This window comes from Oncorhynchus nerka, linkage group LG7 (genome assembly GCF_034236695.1).
Source record: "Oncorhynchus nerka isolate Pitt River linkage group LG7, Oner_Uvic_2.0, whole genome shotgun sequence".
In the NCBI taxonomy this organism is placed as follows: Eukaryota; Metazoa; Chordata; class Actinopteri; order Salmoniformes; family Salmonidae; genus Oncorhynchus; species Oncorhynchus nerka.
Window position 1 is genome coordinate 19417952 of NC_088402.1, and position 14774 is coordinate 19432725.

The window sequence follows — 14774 nt, forward strand, 5'->3', positions numbered from 1 at the left end:
CCCTTTAAGGTTGCCAGGAGAGTGAACCCCGTGTCATATCGCCTACACTTACCCAGATCCCTTATGAATAATCCCACGTTTTACATTTCCTTATTAAAACCTGTTTTTTTCTCCCCTTGTCCCGGCAGGCAGACCCTCCGCTCCGTGTCATCGGAGGCCAGCCGGCCATCGGATACTGGATATCCCGCCGGGTGCAGCGGTCCTGGCAGTATCTGGTGGACTGGGAAGGCTACAGTCCCGAGGAGCGCTCCTGGGTTCCTGCCAAAGACATACTGGACCCTGACCTCATTTGACAGTTCAGGGCCCTCCACCCCGAGAAAGCTGGTAGGAACGTCAGGAGCCGTTCCTAGGGGAGGGGGGGATTCTGTCAGGATTTGGCCAGGGTTGTTTTGGTCACTAGATGCCCCCATTGTGCTTTTTGACCCTTTTGTTTTCCCTTGTTCCCAGTTATTATTTTCACCTGTGCCTCGTTTCCCTTGATTGTATTTGAACCCTTAGTTTTCCTCAGTTCTTTGCTCTGTTTGAATGTTGGCACCCAGCCCCAGTGATGCCGTGAACATTTGTTATTCCAGTTGGACTCTCTTGTGGTACTCTGTTTTTGTTCTTGTTTATTTATTTTTGATTTTCTTTTGAGGTTTTTTTCTGCTGTACCTACCACCTTGTGGATTTACCTTTTTGTCTTGGATTACCTTTGTTCTCTTGGAATTACTTTCCTTTTACTTTATTAAAACACCATCTCAAGTACTGCTGTGTACCTCATCTTCTGGGTTCTGCCCACTATTCGTGGCTCAGTTTGCTGCTAGTGACTGTTTCTCTCACCGGAGACCTGGGTTCGTAACCGGGTCCTGACACTATCTAAATGGTTTACTTTTCATCTCTTCTCTATAGTAGTTCCTAGGTAGCTTCGTCACCCCAAAACATCACTGATCCAAAATCTGTCCCCAGCTTGAGATGGATGGAGCAGAGGTCTGTCAGTGAAGACCGTATATATTGGAAGTGACAAAGGATCAGAGAGAGCAAGAGATCTCCAGACACACGGATGTTTCCGTAGTTGCCGCCTAGTGTAACCAATAAGTATTGTTAAAGACACAATCAATACCACACACAGCAGGGGGAGAGGGCTATCCCCGATAGAGTGCTAACACAAGTTAGAGGCAGTGCCACAAACTGAATTCAAAGAAAGGTAAACCGATAAAATAAAAAAACGTTAAACTGCAATTTCAACACACAAGGAATGTCCCAACCCACTTGTCTAAATAAACAGTACACTACTGGATACAGTGCCTTGTAAAAGTATTCATTCCCCTTGGCGTTTTTCCTATTTTGTTGCATTACAACCTGTAATTTAAATGTATTTTTATTTGGATTTCATGTAATGGACATAAACAAAAGTCTAAATTGGTGAAGTGAAATGACAAAAATTACTTGTTTAAAAAAATTCAAAATAAAAGGAAAAGTGGTGCTTGCATGTTTTCACCCCCTTTGCTATGAAGCCCCTAAATAAGATCTGGTGCAACCAATTACCTCCAGAAGACACAGGTGGATGTTATTTAACTAAGTGTCACATGATCTCAGTATATATACACCTGTTCTGAAAGGCCACAGAGTATGCAAAACCACTAAGCAAGGGGCACCATGAAGACCAAGGAGCTCTCCAAACAGGTCAGGAACAAAGTTGTGGAGAAGTACAGATCAGGGTTGGGTTATAAAAGAATATCCGAAACTTTGAACATCCCACGGAGCATTAAATCCTTTATTAAAAAATGGAAAGAATATGGCACTACAATAAACCTGCCAAGAGAGGGCTGCCCACCAAAACTCACGGGCCAGGCAAGGACGGCATTAATAAGAGAGGCAACAAGGAGACCAAATATAACCCTGAAGGAGCTGCAAAGCTCTACAGTGGAGATTGGAGTATCTGTCCATAGGACCACTATAAGTCGTACACTCCACAGAGCTGGGCTTTACGGAAGAGTGGCCAAAAAAAAGCCATTGCTTAGAGAAAAAAATAAGCAAACACATTTGGTGTTCTCCAAAAGGCATGTGGGACTAGTCAGTCATCAGGGGACTAGTAAATTATCCATATATCATGAGTTTTGTTTCCAGTGAACACTGATTCATACCCAGTCACACTTCACATTTCTCTATAATATGGGGTCACAGTGAGTCATCAATGTAGTACAATACAGTAGTGACATTCTTTCAGTAAAGGAGAGTGATTGCAGCCACATGTGAGGGCCCGGTTGTGTCCCAAGGGGCCCCCTATAACCTCCCCCCAATTAGGCCCCTGAATCAGAGGAGGAAGTCACACGACTGGTGGGATTCACAAAATATGCGTCAGCAGAGGAACCGAGGAGGAATCACTGAATGTACAAACAAGACGAGTTGTGAAAGAGGGAGCTATATGTTTCACAAGACTTTCGTTTGTGTGTGTGTGTGTGTGTGTGTGTGTGTGTGTGTGTGTGTGTGTGTGTGTGTGTGTGTGTGTGTGTGTGTGTGTGTGTGTGTGTGTGTGTGTGTGTGTGTGTGTGTGTGTGTGTGTGTGTGTGTGTGTGTGTGTTTGTTGAGAGGCTGGGCCTGTTCTATAATGACTCTGGTCTGAGCCAGGCCCTCCAGATGCTCAACATTAGACTGTCCGTTCTCCTCAGGAGCAGAAGTAAAGGGGAACCATGGCCACTAGAGCCATGGCAACAATAGAGGGCCTATACATACTGTACACACTGCACAGACACACACACACACAGATAGTATGCTCCATTGTTTATCTACTGGCAGCATATGGATCTGACTGGAAGGTCCAAGTTGACGGGAGCCGGCGTGGGCCGTAGTCACTCTGAGTCTGAACACAACCCAACAACACTGCGACTGAACAAAAACAATCCTTGTATTTCTCCCCCGGGATGGGAGCGGCTCCTAACAGCGGTAAACCTCCCAGGCCTCGACGCACCAAGATCGGAAATCCCAGATGGAGACTCTGCTGTGTGTTCACTGGAAACAAAACTCATGATATATGGATAATTTACTAGTCCCCTGATGACTGACACATTGAACAGGTTGAAAATGTGACACTTGACATAGATGACTTGCACCAGGCATTGCGTTTTCCTTGATGGACAAAAAGCTCAATTTTAGTCTCATCTGACCAGAGTTCCATCTTCCACGTTTGGGGAGTCTCCCACATGCCTTTTGGCGAACACTAAACATGTTTGCTTATTTTTTTCTCTACGCAATTGCTTTTTTTGGCCACAGCTCTGTGTAGTGTACGATTTATAGTGGTTCTATGGACAGATACTCTAATCTCCGCTGTGGAGCTCTGCAGCTCCTTCAGGGTTATATTTGGTCTTCTTGTTGCCTCTCTGATTAATGCCCTCATTGCCTGGTCTGTGAGTTTTGGTGGGTGGCCCTCTCTTGTCAGGTTTGTTGTAGTGCCATATTCTTTCCATTTTTTAATAATGGATTTAATGGTGCTCCGTGGGATGTTCAAAGTTTCTGATATTTTTTATAACCCAACCCTGATCTGTACTTCTCCATAACTTTGTCCCTGACCTGTTTGGAGAGCTCCTTGGTCTTCATGGTGTCGCTTGCTTGGTGGTGCCCCTTGCTTAGTGGTTTTGCAGACTCTGTGGCCTTTCAGAACAGGTGTATATATACTGAGATCATGTGACACTTAGCTTGCACACAAGTGGACGTTATTTAACTAATTATGTGACTTCTGGAGGTAATTGGTTGCACCAGATCTTGTTTAGTGGCTTCATAGCAAAGTGGGTGAATACATATACAAGCACCACTTTTCCTTTCTTTTTTTTTTTTTTTCATTTCACTTCACCAATTTGGAAACTTTATTTATGTCCATTACATGAAATCAAAATAAAAATACATTTAAATTACAGGTTGTAATGCAACAAAATAGGAAAAACGCCAAGGGGAATGAATACTTCTGCAAGGCACTGTATCTAGCAGTGTACTTTTTATTTAGTAAAGTGGGTTGGGACATTCCTTGTGTGTTGAAATTGCAGTTTCAACATAAACGTTTTTTATTTTATCGGTTTACCTGTCTTTGAATTTAGTTTTGTTTTTGTTCCGTCTCAACTTGGACCTTCCAGTCAGATCCATATGCTGCCAGTAGATAAACAATGGAGCATACTATCTGTGCCAGAGTGTGTTCTGAGCGTTTGTAAATTCAGAGCATTGTCAGATTGTCCAATTGTAAATTCTGAGTGTTTCGCCCTCGGAGCGTTCAGAGCGCACACTGGACGCTCTGGCCCGATGAGTAGGGTGCATTGGTAAATTCAATCTGGAGTGCCAGAGTGTACTCAGAACGCCCAGAGCGTGGTCAGATTGTCCGTTAGTAAATTCAGAGCGTTTAGCTCTTGGACACACTGGCTGAGGAGAAGGGTTGTTCCGAGCGTTCTGACCTCACAAGGGCAGTCAAGCACCCAAGTTAGCTGGTTAACGTTAGCTAGCTTGCTAACTACTTCCAGACACAAATGAGAGAATACCTCACTCTGACAATTTTACTTGCCCTGGCAGAGCTGGTTATCCAGAGCTTTGGTGACTAAATGTGCTGCTGGCAACAATTTAATTATGCTTTTTTGCCGAAGTGTACTGACTCCCATATTCAACGGGAGTTGAGCGTTGGTAAATTCATCAGTTATTTTGCGTACTGGTACACTCAGACGAGAGTGCTCTGAAATCGGAGTAGATAACCAGAGCGAATTTACGAAAACACCCGAATGTCCATTGAGAACGCACTTTGACTATACCACTTAGCTAAGCATGACGGGAATAATCAAGTCAATAAATGTTGGGTAGTTCGTTAAAGATAGGATATAGTTAAAATTATTGGCAAGTTTGATGTATTAGTAGCCAACTAACATTAATTAGGTAGCTCAAATCAAAATTGAATTTGTCTTGTACACTGTTTAGCAGATGTTATTGCGGGTGTAGTGAAATGCTTATGTTTCTAGCTCCAACAGTGCAGTAATATCTAACAAGTAGTATCTAACAATACACACAATCTAAAGTAAAGGAATGGAATTATGAATATATAAATATTTGGATGAGCAATGTCAGTGCGGCATAGACTAAGATACAGTAGAATAGGATAGAATACAGTATATGCTAAATATGTGAACATTATTAAAGTGGCCAGTGATTTCAAGTCCATGTATATAGGGTAGCAGCCTCTAATATGCTAGTGATGGCTATTTAACAGTCTGATGGCCTTCAGATAGAAGTCTCTCGGTCCTAGCTTTGATGCACCTGTACGGACCTCGCCTTCTGGATGATAGGTTGTTGTCCTTGATTATCTTTTTGGCCTTCCTGTGACATCGGGTGCTGTAGGTGTCCTGGAGGGTAGGTAGTTTGCCCCCGGTGATGCCACCCACCGCCCTCTGGAGAGCCCTGCGGTGCAGTTGCCATACCAGGCGATGATACAGCCCAACAGGATGCTCTCAATTGTAAATCTGCAAAAGTTTGAGGATTTTAGGTGCCTAGCCACATTTTTTCAGCCTCCTGAGGTTGAAGAGGTGCTGCTACGCCTTCTTCACCACACTGTCTGTGTGGGTGGACCATTTCAGTTTGTCAGTGATGTGTACACTGAAAAACTTGAAGCTTTCCACCTTCTCCACTGCGGTACCGACAATGTGGATGGGGGGGGGGGGCTCTCTCTGCTGTTTCCTGAAGTCCACGATCAGCTCCTTTGTTTTGTTGACGTTGGGTGAGAGGTTATTTTCTTGGCGCCACACTCCCAGGGCCTTCACTTCCTCCCTGTAGGTCGTCTCATCATTGTTGGTAATCAGGCATGCTACTGTTGTGTCATCTGCAAACTTGATGATTGCATTGGAGGATTGCGTGGCCACACAGTCGTGGGTGAACAGGCAGTACAGGAGGGGGCTGAGCATGCTTCCTTGTGGGCCCCCAGTGTTGAGGATCAGCGAAGTGGAGTTGTTGTTTCTTACCTTCACCACCTGGGGTCGGCGCATCAGGAAGTCCAAGACCCAGTTGCAAAGGGCAGGGTTCAGACCCAGGGCTTTGAGCTTAATGATGAGTTTGGAGGGTACTGTCTTGATGTTGGTCTGGGGTTAGGTTTATTACAGTCATAAATACCTCTTCCCCCCCCTTTTCCCCAACTGATGTTACATTTGCAAACCCTTTGGTTAACATAGAGATTCTGGAAACATCAGAAGGTGTGGGGAAATGAACTATATTCTGGTAATCCGACCAATTGAACATATGCAGTGGTACTTAATGAATATGATGTCAGTTCGGTTGTCATCTGAGACATTCTCATCGATGATAAGATGACAAACTCTACGGTGTAAAGTCTACACATCAGAGTTATCGGATTCACATGGAATTGTTGTTCAATTTAAATGTTTGAATATGAAATTATTTGTGATGGGATGAAATGTGATTTTAGCTTCTAAAATGTGAGATTTGGGTTTTCATAAGATAGGGCTCTGCTCAATCAGTGGCCTGCCCCTGTGAAGGGACAGGGGCTATAAAACTTTTCAAACATGCCCTCCTCTCCCTTCCTATGTAAGCCCTTGATGACAATATAACCTCCTGTTCCGAGGACGTGAGGACGACGGTCCAATGTCAGAATGGTTCAGATAATAACTACAGAACAAAGCCAACATCAGCGTGAGCTTTGGTTGCGAATGGTATGAACTTTGAACTCTTATTCACTACAGAAGTGATACCTCCTAGCCGTTGAGTTAGCAACAGCCGCGGCAAACGAGGGTTAGGAAGGAACAGACAGAGTATCCCGTCTACCACACAACGACATTACTACAACGTATTCAATATACCAGCAGAGACATTCTTCAAAGGACAAAGGACTCGGTTGGGCAACACGGCCTTCCATCTACCACCAACCTACCGAAATGCAGCTCAGAGTAAATATTTATTGCATTTTCCTTTTCCAAATGGGCGGTAATTTAGAATGCATAAGATACTGTATTTACGATAGCACAGCTTCGCCTTTGTTCCTCAGTCTTCCCGGACGTTTTCCTTTATGACGTAATTTGTAATCAAGTTATGATTTAAATATGTGTATGTGTAATTCTGTGTGATTAGTTAGGTATTTAGTAAATAAATAATTCAACCCAATTTTGTATGGCTGATTCAACTTGTTACCCAGGGTTCGTGAAGATAACCAAGAATTTACAACTTTCAGATGAGACTGAATTAAGGTGATGATTAATATTGACTGCTATTGATGTAAAATATTACTAGGTCTTTAAGAGTTTATTCAGAAGATAACAGCTCTATAAATATTATTTTGTGGTGCCCGACTCAGGTTAATTACATTTACATGATTAGCTCAAACAGGTCATATTAATTACGGAGTAATTATTTTATAGAATAGCATGTCATATCACTTAATCCAGCATAGCCAAAGACACTACAGTACTATGGTGTTGAATGCTGAGCTATAGTCAATGAACAGAATTCTAACATAGGTTTTCCTCTTATCCAGATGGGATAGGGCAGTGTGCAATGTGATGGTGATTGCATCGTCTGTGGATCTATTGGGGCGGTAAACAAATTGAAGTTGGTCTAGGGTGTCAGGTAAGGTAGAGGTGATATGATACTTCATGCTGACAGAAGTGAGTATTATGGGGCGATAGTAATTCTGTTCAGTTACCTTTGCTTTAATGGGTACCCGAACAATGGTGGACATCTTGAGCATGTGGGGACAACAGCCTGAGATAGGGAGAGATTGAATATGTCCGTAAACACTCCAGCCAGATGGTTTGCGCATGCTCTGAGGACACGGCTAGGGATGCCGTCTTGGCTGGCAGCCTTGCAATGGTTAACACGCTTAAATGTCTTACTCACGTCAGCCACAGCGAAGGAGAGCCCACAGTCCTTGGTAGCGGGCCGCGTCTGTAGCACTGTGTTCTCCTCAAAGCAGGCGAAGAAGGTGTTTAGCTTGTTCGGACATGGTTGGTTTCCCTTTGTAGTCCGTGATTGTCTGTAGACCCTGTCACATACGTCTCATGTCTGAGCCGTTGAATTGCAACTCCACTTTGAAATTATACTGACGTTTTGCCTGTTTGTTGCCTTATAGAGGGAATAACTACACTATTTGAATTCAACCATATTCCCAGTCACCTTGCCATGGTTAAATGTGATGCTGCCATCTATCCATGGTTTCTGGTTAGGGTAGGTTTTAATAGTCCCAGAGGGTACAACATCTCCTATGCACTTCCTGATAGACGAATACACTGATATGGTGACTGAGTTTATGTTGTTCTCGGAAGCTACCTGGAGCATATCCCAGTCTGTGTGATCGAAACAATCTTGAACCATGGATTCTGATTTGTCAGACCAGCGTTGAATAGTCTTTAGTGCAGGTACTTCCTGTTTGAGTTTCTGCCTAGAGAAAGGGAGGAGCAAAATGGAGTAGTGATTATAAAGGGTTGGCGGGGAAGGGTTTTGTGGGCATCCCAGAAGTTGGAGTAGCAGTGGTCAAGTGTTTTAGCAGCGTGTGTACTACAGTCAATGTGTTGATGGAATTTCAGTAACGTTTTTCTCAAATTTGCTTTGTTAAAATCCCCAGTTACAATAAATGCTGCCTCAGAATATGTGGTTTCCAGGTTGCATAAAGTCCAGTGAAGTTCTTTGAGGGCCGCCGTGGTATCGGCTTGAGGAGGAATATACACGGCTGTGGCAACCAAATAACCAAGAGAATTCTCTTGGGAGGTAATACGGTCGGCATTTGATTGTGAGGTATTCTAGGTCAGGTGAACAAAATAACTTGACTTCCTGTATGTTATCACAATCACACCATGAGTAGTTAATCATGAAACATACACCCCTGCCCTTCTTCCTGAAGAGACATTTATTCCTGTCTGCGCAATGAACTGAGAACTCAACTGGCTGTATGGACACAGACAGTATATCCCGAGAGAGCCATGTTTCCATGAAACAGAGTATGTTACAATCCATGATGTCTCTCTGTAAGGAAATCCTCTCCCTGATCTAGTCAACTTTATTATTCAGAGACTGAACATTAGCGAGTAATATACTCGGAAGTGGTGTGCACGCATCCTGAGTCGGACTAAAAGTCCACTCGGACTACCTCTTTTCCACCGGCAGTGTTTTGGAACAGTCTCTGGAATCAGTTCAATTGCCGTGGGGGGTATGAACAAAGGAGCCGATTCTGGAAAGTCATATTCCTGGTCATAATGCTGGTAAATGCTGGTGAGTTACCGCCGCTCTGATATCCAAAAGTTTTTCCCGGCTGAATGTAATAACACAAAACATTTCCTGGGCTAATAATGTAAGAAATAACAAAATATTGTTTCCTAAGTTTCCTAAGAGCTAGAAGCACGGCAGCCCTATCCTTCAGTGCCATTTAATCTAACATTTTATCTAAAATACTTAGCTAGCATACCGGTACATACTGCTGTAATGATGTGGTTCGTAAGGATTGTCAGCCAACATAATGTGTAAGGTAACTTATTTGAAAAGTCATTACTTTATTACATTGCTCAGCATTTTCGTAACATTTGTCATAATTAGTTAAAGCAATGAATTTGTATCCGCTCTGCATATTTTCCTAAATTTTCTTGAAATCTGAAAACAATATGAAGCCACGCCCGTTTTCAGAAGAATTGCATTATGGGCCCTAAAAGCACAGAAATAGTGTCCACTGCTTGTATACTTCCTATTTTGGCAAATGTAGTACAACATCGGGGACATTTTGGCATACTAACTATATCCATACTATGACCAATAAGCATACTATATACTCAATTTACATCACAAATCGTACAGTTTTATAAATGTATTTTTATTAACCTTCATTCAACTAGGCAAGTCAGTTAATAACAAATTCTTATTTACAATGATGGCCTACTCCGGCCAAACCCAAACCCGGATGACACCGGGCCAATTGTGCACCACCCTATGGGACTCCCAATTACGGCCAGTTGTGATGTAGCCTGGAATCGAACCAGGGTGACGCCTCTAGCACTGAGATGTAGTGCCTTAGCCACTGTGCCACTCTGGAGCCCGGTTTGTGCGGTTAGTCGGAGTCCTTGAGCACAGACTATATGTCCCAAATGGCACCATATTCTCTATATAGTGCACTCCATTCCTCTGGTGTATAATATATAATGCCAGGAACATGAACTCACTCTCTTTTTATCTCTCAGTCTGCCTCTTTCTTATCCATTAAATCACACATTGCTTTGATAGCAGGCTGATGTAGAGCCATAGACAAAACACCTCTATCGCTCTGTCTCCATGTGAAGGGCAGATAGTGAGGGTGTCGGAGATAGTGAAGGTGTCAGGTGTGCTGTATAGGACATGTGTTAGATATTTACTTCACGGCTCTCCTCTCTTTCCTCTTATATGTCAGAAGACGGAGGAACAACTTAATAGTTTAAAACCAGTACTTTACTGATTTCTTTCATTCAAGCCTACTAACCCTGACAAGATCACAGAACATTCAGCAAACTCTCTCAGAACAATCCTCTGTCACCTTTGCCTCTCTCACGTCTCATATGTCTGACATATTATTCCCATTGATTGAGGAACCACAGATTGGTTTCTTGCTGACAGAGGAGGTAGCAAAGTGGTGAGTGTGAATCAGATTCTGCTTTGCCAAAGAGAAAATGTCCCTAGATCAGCTGTATCTGTCTATAAGATTCAATGTGACACTATCTTGGCATATGTTTAAAGGGACATTAAAAATATGACTTGTGAATGAGATAGTAATTACTGTATAACAACAAAGATGACAGTTTATTGTCCCAACACTGCAATGGCAGACAGGCCCCGTACACACACTCCCTCAAGGTATGTTTGGGTCTGTCTGACTCTATTGGCCATATCAGTGCAAGCAGACTCATACTCTCCTTTCTACCATCTCTCAGAACGGGGAATGGGAGGACTACACACACACACACACACACACACACACACACACACACACACACACACACACACACACACACACACACACACACACACACACACTGCCCTGCTACACCAACCTCTCCCTACCAATCAGACCCATTCAAGCAGATTTCTTTGTCTGCTTAGAGTAACTCATGCAACACTGAACATAGTTCTAACGTACCAAACAAGACTTCAATAACAGCAGCATCCCTACATTTTGACATGTCCAAACGTTTCAACCAGTGTGACTGGAAGGCTGGTCAACCATCAGTTGTTGAAGGTAGAATGTGACCAAACTAAATATAAAGGCTTTCCATCTTTTCACTCTGAATTTCCCTTATAGTACTGTTAATGGATAGGTGCTAGAGATGAATTTGTTCATTCTGTGTGTTTAAAAGTATTTTCCTGTCCTATGTTTTGTGAGAGCAGTACAATACAGACTTATAGTACCAGAAAATATATTGTCTGGCGTGTAGAGACCTGCTGCTCGTTTGATATTCCCTTCATGTTTGATCACAGCACTCAGTCTTCAAGTCTCTGATTACACTTAGTCTCTATGGCAGGCAGCTCCTTCATTTTGTTGTAATACGCTTTGTTGATGCCAGTGGTGGAAAAACTACCCAAGTCACCCAGTAAAATCCTACTTGAGTAAAAGTAAAACATTATTTGGTTTGACATGTAAATATACTTAAGTATCAAAAGTAAATGTAATTGCTAAAATATAAGAATCAAAAGTGAAAGTAAAAATAATTTCAAATTCCTTATAAGCAAACAGCACGATTTTTTTGTTTGGGGCACGCTCCAACGCTCAGACATAATTTACAAATAAGCATTTGTGTTTAGTGAGTCCGCCAGATAAGATGCAGTAGGGATGAACAGGAATTTCTCTTTAAGAGTGGGAATTAGACCATTTTCCTGTCCTGCTAATCATTCAAAATGTAACGGGTACTTTTGGGTATGGAGTAGAAAGTACATTATTTTCTTAGGAATGTAGTGGAGTAAAAGTAGTCAGAAATATAAATAGTAAAGTAAAGGAAAACAAATCTACTAAAGTATTTTTACTTAAGTACTTTATACCACTGGTTGATGCTGTATGTGTGTGTGTGGTAATGGTTTGTTGACGCTGTGAGCGGGAGAGCACTTACTGCCTTGGGGTTTGGCAATATTGCAATTACACAACAACATAATACTCAGCCACAATAACCAAAGTGAATACAAACTACACGGTCTACGTTTTCTGCGGACACCAATGTAATGTACAGTGCTTTGAATGTGGGAAAAGAGCTACATGAATCAAATTTAATTCAATTCACAACACTGAGTCTCCAAGACAGATGGTTGGTCCCTTTTGGGGAGAGAAGGGATGTTTTAACTTTAAGGGGGAAAGGGACAAAAATGAACTCTTATGATGACAGAAGAGGAGTGGACAGATACATGTATGTTCTGGTGATTCAGTGTGTCTACAGGGAAGGAAGAAGACAGTCTCCTCCCCCTCTTTCCTCCTCCTTCACCCTCCTCACCCACCCTGTCCCCTAAGGATGTCATCCTTTCATCTTTGGATGAGTGTTGAGAGAGTGGGTCTCAGGTGGCTCACACCAGACCTCTCCTCCCTCCATCCCCATAGGGACTGACCCAGCCTTGATGGTCTGTCACACCATCGCTCAATACCTATCATCTACTCATCCTCCCCTCACTGGAGCCCAAAACATCCAGCGCCACTCCACTAGACTCCTGAGAGCGTCCTCATGTCTCAATCTTGTAAATCTTTCTCAGATATGTTGTCATGCAGGCTGAATAACTCACAGGCTGTTACTTACCTTGCACCACTGTGTGATGTATGTAAAATGTCTCAAATTCTCAGGCTAAGTCAGTTAAATATTATGAGTAAAAATCAGGAAGTCAAGCTTTTCACTTTCTTTTTTTGTAATTTGACCCCCTTTTTCCTCCCCAATTTCGTGATATCCAAATTGGTAGTTGAGATCGTGTCTCATCGCTGCAACTCCCCAACGGGCTCTGGAGAGGCGAAGGTCAAGTCATGCGTCCTCCAAAACATGACCCACCAAGCCTCGCTGCTTCTTAACACCAATATAATATCATATATATATATATATATATGTCCAAGGAGGAAAGCCCCCCAGCCAAACCCTCCCCTAACCCAGACGACTACTGCAATGCAGCTCCTTAGACCGCTGGGCCACTCAGGAGGCCAGCTTTGCACTTTCATCATCATCTTAGTATTTCTGATATGTCTGAGGCTGCTGACTGACAACTGTATGATGGCTGAGGCTGCTGACTGAGGACTTATGATGCCTGATGCTGCTGACTTTACATTACATCTCAGGAAAGATTGGATAATAACTTAGGGCTTAATTCAATCAAACCCACATTGCAGTAATTACACAGTAGCTCTTTTCCAATGGTCAAATGAACTCATGGATTGGTCTTGGGTACTGTATAAAAATCTACAACTACTACTAGGGTGACCATCCTCACAAGTATACTTTCACTTTTCAGAATTAAAAGTGTGTGGGCACGGGATGAATATTGTAAAGAAAATACACTGCGTAAACATTGCTACAGTATTTGTGCTAAGGCACCTTTTACCAATACAGTGGCTTGTGAAAGTATTCACCCCTTTTGCATTTTTCATATTTGTTGCCTTACAACCTGGAATTAAAATATATATTTTTTTGGGGGGGTGTTGTATCATTTGATTTACACAACATGCCTACCACTTTGAAGATGCAAAATATGTTTTATTGTTAAAAGAAAAAAGAAATTAGACAACAAACACTCTCTCATCCAAAAATGTGATGACCCACCACTTTACTATTCTTTAGTGTTTGTGTTCCTAAGGATGTTTTATTACCCCCATCTTAGACCCCTTGGTTCAATCCATGAGAGGTGTTTCCCCCATCTTAGATCCCTTGGTTCAGTCCATGAGTTGTGTTCCGCTCCCCCCCAGTTGGGTTCAAGAGGTGGCAGCTGGAGTTGTGCTCTGTAGACTACATTCCTTGTTTTCAGGCCAGCAGTGTCACAGTCAGGAACTCTGGCAGGCTGAGGCTGAACAGGTTTGATTGTGGAACATCCACTGCCATGTTCCATGTCAGGTTGCCATGGGGACCAGCTCCAAACAGAATGTTCCTGAAAAGTAGTGTGAGGTGGTCTTGATAAAAGGGGTTTAATGTGTGACCGAGAAGAGATGGGGCTGTATAACAGGGGTTTAATAAGTCACTGAGAGGCTAAAAGGCCTGTAAGCCTGTGTTCAGTAGTCTTCGCATAATGAAGTTCAATAGGAACTAGAGGCATTAACATAAGTTAAAAATGAGATGTTTTAAAATTCAGTCTATAATCACTCTTTGAAATACATTTAAAATATATTAAATATCAAATCCTCAAAACATTTAGCTAACAAATGGCTGAATCTTGAATAGCAGTCTTCAAAAAAGCAGATTCATGGTTTAGATTCAAATTCATGACTCTTCTGTCACGGTCCCAGCCTCCTACCTGTTTAGATGAGAACCACAGCCGACTGGGCCTTGCAACAGGATGTCCTTCCTCCTCCTCCACACATTTGACAGAGATTAAACTGTGGTGTGGACTAGAGTTTGATTTGAAATACATAAAGAAGCCACATTAGGCAACCAATACAAGTACCAAAATTGCTGAGGATTATACACACAAGAAGTCTGACTTGTTTCTATTGTGGTCCTCTATTGGTAGGCAAGTAGCTGCAGGGCAAAACAAGTGACATGGGCACGCTGTGCCATACATTCAATCATACACAATGTCCACATATTTATATACAGTGCCTTGCGAAAGTATTCGGCCCCCTTGAACTTTGCGACCTTTTGCCA